We start from the raw sequence: 7,952 nt of genomic DNA on the forward strand, positions 1-7,952 counted from the left end.
TCTCTCTCTCTCTCTCTCTCTCTCTCTCTCTCTCTCTCTCTCTCTCTGTGTGTGTGTGTGTGTGTGTGTGTGTGTGTGTGTTCACTATTTGGTGCATGATTGATTGATGCACGCATTCATGGAGACCCATTTTCTCCAATATGGCTATCCAGTTGTTTCAGCCTCATTTTTAAAGAAATTGTCTTTCTCACATTGAATTTCCCTGGCCATCTTTGTGCATCAAAAATTAATTAATCATGTATATATGAGTTTATGTTGGCATTTTATTTCATTCTATTAACCCAATACGCCTACCTTTCCACCAGTTACCCTGTTACTAGGGAAACTGGGGTCTTTTCTTTGGATTCTTGATACTGTTAATAAAAGAATTTAAGATTGATGTCATTTTGCTAAAATTTAAAAGAAAAACCACTGGACAGACAAGCTGCAAGGGGGAAGGAAATGAAGAGGAAGCAGTGTATGTGTGTGTGTAAGGGGAGGAGATAGGGGTCAGGCTAGTCACATGTTTTTTGTTTTGTTTTGTTTTTTGTTTTGTTTGAAACAGGGCTTCTCTATGTAGCCCTAGATGTCATGGAACTCTATGCAGACCAGGATAGCCTTGAACTCACAGAGAACTGCATGCCTCTAACTCTGACTCCTGAGTGCTAGGATTGAAGGCATGTTCCAACTTGCCAAACATGATAGTTTTACGTTTGGCAAACAGCCACATAACAAAAAGGAGGCAGCTTCAGAGAAAGAGTGAAGGAGCCAGAGTACCAGAGAAAGCATCCTTAGACTCTTGCTTACAACCAAAAGAAACAGAATGAAAAGAAGAAAATGAAAAAGTTGTACTTTTCTGAGACACAGAAAGCCAAGCTGACTTAACAACACCACTTCATGGTAGCTTCATAGCACCTGGACACAGATCAGGGATTCTGGGAAGGAAAAGTACACTATTCCACTAAGGGGATAATTATTTCTCCCATCTCGTTATTATAGCATTAGGTTAATCTGCTTTCCCGAGGAGTGGTCCTGTAGCCAGGTTAAGTGACTGGTCTAACTGATGAATTCTTATAATTCAGGTAGCTTAGAATGTCAGGTCTCTACCCAGGTCAAAGGCAACAGCTTTCCTTCAATGGATCCCAATAGTACCCACATGGAGGCTTCTGTAATAATGCAATATCTTAGTAACTATAGTCTAGAAATCCATTTTGTTCTCTTAAAGTTGTTTTGACTCTTACACATCCTTCATAGTTCCATATGGAATTTACAACTAACTTCTGGAAAATAGTCTGATGGATTATAACTGGGATTGTGCTGAGTCTATAACCTGTTAAGGGTAATTGGCATCTAAACAATAGAACTCTTCTGATTCATGGGTATAGTATATCTGCTTGAGTGTGCAGGTCTTTAGTTTCCCTCCATAATATTTTATAGGGTTCAATATAGAGATGTGGTACACTTTTTAAAAATTGATCCTCGGTGTTTCATATTTCATTATGATACTGTCATATGTAATTCTTTTTATTTGATTTCTGACTGTTCATCACTATAGTAACTCTGTGTAATTTTGAGAAACTCATTTGTCTTCTACAGAAGTCATCCAGTCAAGTCTAAATGAAATCTACATTGCTTTATTTTACTCCAGTCCATTTCCTTACTTGCCTTAGATACAAGGGTCAGAACTAACAAGAGAATGAGACCCAGAAGCCTTACAGAAAGGCAATAAAATTAGCGTATGAACCCACATCACCCTCACTCTATCCCATGTAACACATAAAGAGACCATATTCCAAAATGCTTTCCTTCTGAACAATTGGCTTCCTCATTCAAAATGTAGCTTTTTCTAACAAGCTGCCCCTGTTTCTGCTACCCTACATATGTCTGTCACTTCTGTGTTTCGGAACACAAGAACCTATCCATCTTGGTGTGTGTCCACTGAACCCAATATTTGCCAATATCAAGAACCCACTGTTGTTATCAGGATCAGCTCCAAACCCAGTGACATCATACCTAGGTGACAGCAACCCACACATTTGTAGCCAAGGCAACAGACATACATTCCCAGAATCTACTTGGCTCAACTCCTACTTTTACTTGTAAGTGACTACATCACTATCCAAATAAAAGGCAGACCACTCTGACCACTCTCCCTCTCTCTTTACCCCCTCTTCTTTGCTGCTATCTTTACCCTCTTCCCCCACAGTAAACCACAGTAAACCACGTGGAACTGCTTTGGCCTTCTGTGGTCTGTCCTGACAAGAGCCGCACTTCTAACACACCAACCCCCTACCATGGCTGAGTACAAGTCACAAAAGTCTAAATCTATTATCTTAAAGGAGAAGCATTCTTAAATATAAGCTGAATTTGAAGGGAAAAAGTTTAAAATGTGTGGCACTGAGGCTGTTAATGTATATGCCTATATACATAAATACTGCTTCAGGAAATTTTAGTGGTTGATATTTTGAGGAATCATCAAACTGCTCACTGTTATGGCTGTACATTTTTCCATAGCCTCACCAAGCCATATTGTTTTACCTTTTTGTGCAATTTGGTGTTTCATTCAGTTCAGTAATCACATATTTACTGAAGAATTGAATAAAGTATCTATGTATTTGTATATCTCACAAGATTTGGACTTAATAACAAGACCCTGCCCTGATACAGTTTGTTGCCCTTTTCAAGTGGCTAATATATGGCATTGAACCAGATGAATGTGTGAACTTTAACATCATCCACAGAATGAATCATCCTACATTGAAGCTATCTTTTGGGGAGAAGTATTCTTGCATTAGTAAAAGTCATGGAATGTGAACACTGTGGTTGTGTTATCTACCTACTGTCATCTACTTTTCAATGTCCCTCAGTTTTCACTCTAAAAGCAAACACCATATACTTGCTGAGAATAAAACCAATCTTTTTTACTCTGAACTTACAGTTAGAATTAATGAACATAGGATAAGATGTTATCCCCCTTACCCTTCTGAAAGAGAGAAAAGGGCATGCCATTAAGAATATAAAATTGATTACAGTCTTCTGAAATTGAACTAAACCCATTCTCTATAAATGCTTCAGAATTTTTTGTTCAAGGTTCAGATAAGTTGGCTATTAAATAAATTAGCTTTGAACATACAAGTGGTATTCAAAAACCTGTCTACCCCAAAAAGATTTAAGTTGCATTGTACCCGAAATGAAAAATGAGGAAAGTATTAGTAAAGCTCATTGCTTAAAATTCATATACCAATTCTTACTATTCTATGCATTTATAATCAGATGCAAGTTGTTGCTCAGAAAGGCCCTATGGATTTTCAGGGAATACCATTTTCCATAAAAACCAAATGGCATAATTTGTGTCTCCATCAATCTCCCCTTCCTGTGCTTCACTTGGTGTTTACTGGAAACCAAAAATATGTCAGTTAGTGTGATTGGCAGTAGGGCTAAGGAAGTAAATGATGCCTGTTCAAGGTTCATAACTGCAGCATCTCCCTCCCCAAATGCTGTACATAGCTGCTTGTAGCTTGTTTGGACCTGACATTTACCTCCATGACTGATCTCTTCGAATTGATGTAGCTGAACGGTGAAGTCAAATTAGCATGGAGAAGGAACAAGAATGGAAACTCTTACCCACCATGGTGGACATGCAACAGCATGTACAGAAGGATCCACTATACAAATGTCTCTATCTGATGGACAGAAACTCCATTGAGTCTTTGATCTTTCACATTCACCCCCTATAAATACCTTTCTTCCTTAATAAACTCTCAGTTTCCTTTCTACTTACATGCTTCTGTGGAAATCTTGCTCAGAGATACAATAACCTGGAAATCTCAGTGGGTACTCACTGAACTCCAATACTTCCTTATCTTCCAACACAGCTATCATGTGTTCCTTTTTGTTTTTGTAAAGGGTTACCTGTAGCCCAGGCATGTCTTTAATTTGCTGCACATAAAGGATGACCTTAAACTTCTTATACTCCTGCCTCTATCCAGAGGAAGGTAGGCATCCACTGAGACTGGAGTTACCACTGTGGTGAGCCACCCTGTGAGGTCTGGAGTCCAGGCACTCCACAAAAGCTCTTAACCATTGAGTGATTTCTCTAGTCCCTACTACTTGATTCTTGATGTAGCTCTATCTTGGGACTTTGTCATTTAGAAAGGATTAACTTTGCCCACACTGCACCTTCTAAACCAGTCTCAGCTCATCCTCCCTCCCCATGATTGTGAGATTCAGCCACACTACAAGACCCACTGCTTTCAAGAGGAGTTGGAGTTAAAAAACAACAAACTAAATGTAGGAATATCAACATATTTTGTTTTGCCTTAGTATTTATTGTTTTATCATGAGACAGGACTTCACAATATACACAGGCCAGACTCAATCTCTCAATCTTCCTGCCTCAGTCTGTAGTATTAGGAAAACATGAGGGTACCACTATGTCCTTTCCATTACATTTAAAAGTTTAAGTAATGACTTTCTAGTATATCTCACACAATAAACAGGATAGGGCATGTTGAGTATGGAGTTAGAAATTAGCAGCTAGAAGATCATTGGTGTACCCCTCCCTCACAAGTAGTTTTAGATTCCTACCTCCTGCGTCCATGATACATACTCCTTGTAAGGAAGGAGAAAAAATGTCACAACTACCCCTCCATACAACTAGAAATACAAAGTAGAAAGGCAGACATGATCACAATTGTTTGTCCTTACATTTTAAAACATTAGGGCAAGGGACATAGCTCAGTTCATCAAGTATTTGTCTAGTATGATGAAAGCTTTGAAAACATGGAATGACCTCAGGTGTGTCTGTGTGAGAGGTAGCGGCAAGAGAATCAGCAGTTCAAGGCTATGCTTGGCAAGCCCTAAGCCAGCCTGGCACACAGGATATTTGGATAGCAGGATCTGGGGGTGGGATGGGGATGTGTATAGGAGTCTACCTGAAAAAATAGCTACAGATCACAACAACAAAAGATGTGTCAGGGCTTTGTTGAGACCTATCAAGGGAAGGCAATTTCTGCCTCCTAATACATGGCTACTTTTATGGAATTATTATCATTTTCCTTTTTTAATTCTGCTTTTTATCTTGTCTGTGTGTACATTCAGTGTGTGTGTGTGTGTGTGTGTGTGTGTGTGTGTAAATTTATGTGTTCTTGTGTGAGTACAGATACATGAGTACCACAGAATACATGTAGAGGTCAGAGGACAACTGTCTTAGTTACTGTTCTAGTGCTAGGACTGGGCACTATGTCCAAGGTTACTCTTATAAGAAAAATCATTTAATTGGAGACTTTAGAGTTTTAGAGGGTTAAGCCATGATTATCAAAGCAAGAAGTAGACAGGCATTGTGCTGGCACGATAGCTGAGAGCATTATATCATGATATACAGGCAGCAGGCAGAAACTTGGTCTGGCATGAGCTTTTAAAACCTCAAAGGCCACCAGCACCAATTCAGTGGCTCATAACTGTCTAACTATAGTTCTGAGAATATGATGCCATATTCTAACCTTCATGAATGCTGTGTATACATAGTACATACACATATGAAGACAAAAGAGAGAGAGAAAGAGAGAGAGAGAGAGAGGGAGAGAGAGAGAGAGAGAGAGACAGCAAGAGAGACAGAGAGAGACAGAGACAGAGAGAGACAAAGAGAAAGTGGGAGAAAGAGAGAGAGAATGTAGGTTGGAACAACAGTCCCTCTGGACATTGTCCTTTCTTACCCCTTGAGAATGTTTTCTCCACAACAGTCTCTTAGACTACTACCCACCCTTTTGCCTCACAACTGTGTCCTGTACAATGGTCTTTCTTTCTGGCCATTGTTCATTCACTCACCGTGAAAGTATTTTTCCCTGCAGTGGTTCTAGTGCCCACTCTTACCCCTTTGCTCTAGAATAAACTCTGCACTATGCTTGCATACCTGTGTGACTCACCTGAGACAGGATGCAACTGTAGATGCTTCACCAAGTTATTTAGGGGAACCCAGAACAAGATCTCAGTACCAGGACATACACTAAATGAAGAGGGGCTTAAGTAGAGTCCTTACTTTCTTGTTATTGCTAAATCTGGAAACCCTCCTAAGGATTTGCAAACCACATTCTTAAGAAACTGGCTCCTAGGGATTAATAAAAACTCTACTAAATGAATCTGAATAGAATTTGCTTGGGCCTGGTCTTCGATTGCATTTCCTGGGTGCAAGCCTGGGAAAGAGATGTGAGTGCAAATGGGTAATTTATAAGCTGACATGAGGGGAGGAAGAAAAGGGAGCTAACAGGCTGCAGAAACAAACAAGATATTGCTGTGGGTGGGTGAGAAGCAGCTAGAGAAGTGTGTCTCCCAAAGGACAGCATGCTGTGTATCTTTCTTCAACTCACATTGTAGTATTATTTAAGGATTGTTCTCAGGGATTTGGACTCTTCTGCATTTCCAGCCAAGCATGTCTTGGAAACAGATGAAGGTCCCTGGCCCAGTCGTGCATCCCTGCAGTGAGCCAGAAGAGACTGTGAGAGCCAGGATGACAGGAGAAGGCACTGCCATGACAGCATCTGCAACCAAGAAATCTCTGGAGCATGAGCCTTGTATAAACTGATATCATCTGGGAGTCACAAAGAAGTCTAAAAATATGACAAGGGAGAACTGAGTACAACTTCTAAGATACAGGGCTAGAGAGTGGTCTCAGCAGTTTAGAGCACTGGCTGCTCTTCCTGAGGACATAGGTTTGATTCCCAGCATCCACATTATGCATACAACTGTCTGAACTCCAGTAATAGGGCACCTAGTGCTTTCTTCTGGCCTCCTTGTACATCAGGCAAACAAGTGGTACATTGTCATATATGCAGACAAAACACCCACACACATAAAATAAAAATAAGTACATCTTAACGAAGGAAGGCCTTAAAGATAATTTGTTCCAGTTCCCTTGTGTCATACATCAAACTTTAGGCATCAAGAGAATTTTTGTTCTAATGACAAATATTCACCTATTGCAAATCAAAGACTCTATTTTTACTACTTTCATGACAATATGGAATAATAATAGGCAATCTTAGTTGAAAATTTCATTCCATATGGCATCAACTACTGGACAGGTCTGCAGGAGTATATCCCAGAAGAACTAACTAGGGGTAAAGAGTGGATAGTGCCTTATAGATAACATTTGTTTTTTAAAATTAATTTTTACATAGGTCTGTTTTGTGTTTTAATATTTTGAAAATTATTTTTGGTGGGTGGTGGGCTAGAAAAGAGGTTAAAATATTTAATAACTATAATTAAAAGTAGGGTTCTGGTAGTAGGACAGATATAAAGAAGTTCAAGGGAAAGGCTTTTACGTTTTGCCTGCCTTCTTTCTCTCTCCACTGGTGAATACATCTACCTTGTTGCTACTGCTACCATCCTTTACTAACAAGAGAACTCAGCTTCTTTGAGCTTTCAAAATGAACTGAATACTTATAGGTGTCTATCAACGTTCAGGTCTCCATCACCAGCTTTGGACTGCTGAAGTACCCAACCATGTAGAGTGAGCAGCTATCATACTCACAATTCCTCCAGGGTACAGATGGCCACTGATGTACTTCATAGCCCAAATCATGTAAGTCACTCTAATAAATTCCCTTTGTAATATATTTTTTAATTCCATCATTTCTGTTTCTCTGGAGCACCCTGTATGAACATTTACATTTCACAGGTCCCTAGTCTTTCTATGATCCCACATTCTCAAGGTGACATACCTATGAGTTTGATGGTGAGTACATTATTGAAATAAAAATAGGTTAAACTGGCACTGTGTATGTCCACAGGAACATCTTTGACTGTGGGCAGAAAACCTAATCTCCTACATGCATCTGAGATAGAGCAGTACTAGTACTAGAAATCTAGCCTCTAGCATTCAGAGGCTACTTTGTCATAATGCCATATCAATCTCATTCCCAGTCTCAATCTCCCTCTCTCTCTCTCTCTCTCTCTCTCTCTCTCTCTCTCTCTCT

General features: G+C 39.6%; 1 protein-coding gene across 2 annotated transcripts in view; it reads right to left on the reverse strand.

Moving 5' to 3' along the window:
• Positions 1-7,952, reverse strand: part of Frmpd4 (FERM and PDZ domain containing 4) — a 992,697-nt gene that overhangs the window by 895,454 nt on the left and 89,291 nt on the right. Inside the window, exon 3 of one of the 2 annotated variants that reach the window (XM_028761867.1) lies at positions 2,876-2,878. The exons of the other annotated variant lie outside the window; for it this stretch is intronic. The gene's annotated coding sequence lies outside the window, so the exon portion shown is untranslated. The remainder of the gene's footprint in view (positions 1-2,875; positions 2,879-7,952) is intronic. 2 annotated transcript variants of the gene reach the window in all.

This window comes from Grammomys surdaster, unplaced genomic scaffold (assembly GCF_004785775.1).
Source record: "Grammomys surdaster isolate TR1022 unplaced genomic scaffold, NIH_TR_1.0 131, whole genome shotgun sequence".
In the NCBI taxonomy this organism is placed as follows: domain Eukaryota; kingdom Metazoa; phylum Chordata; class Mammalia; order Rodentia; family Muridae; genus Grammomys; species Grammomys surdaster.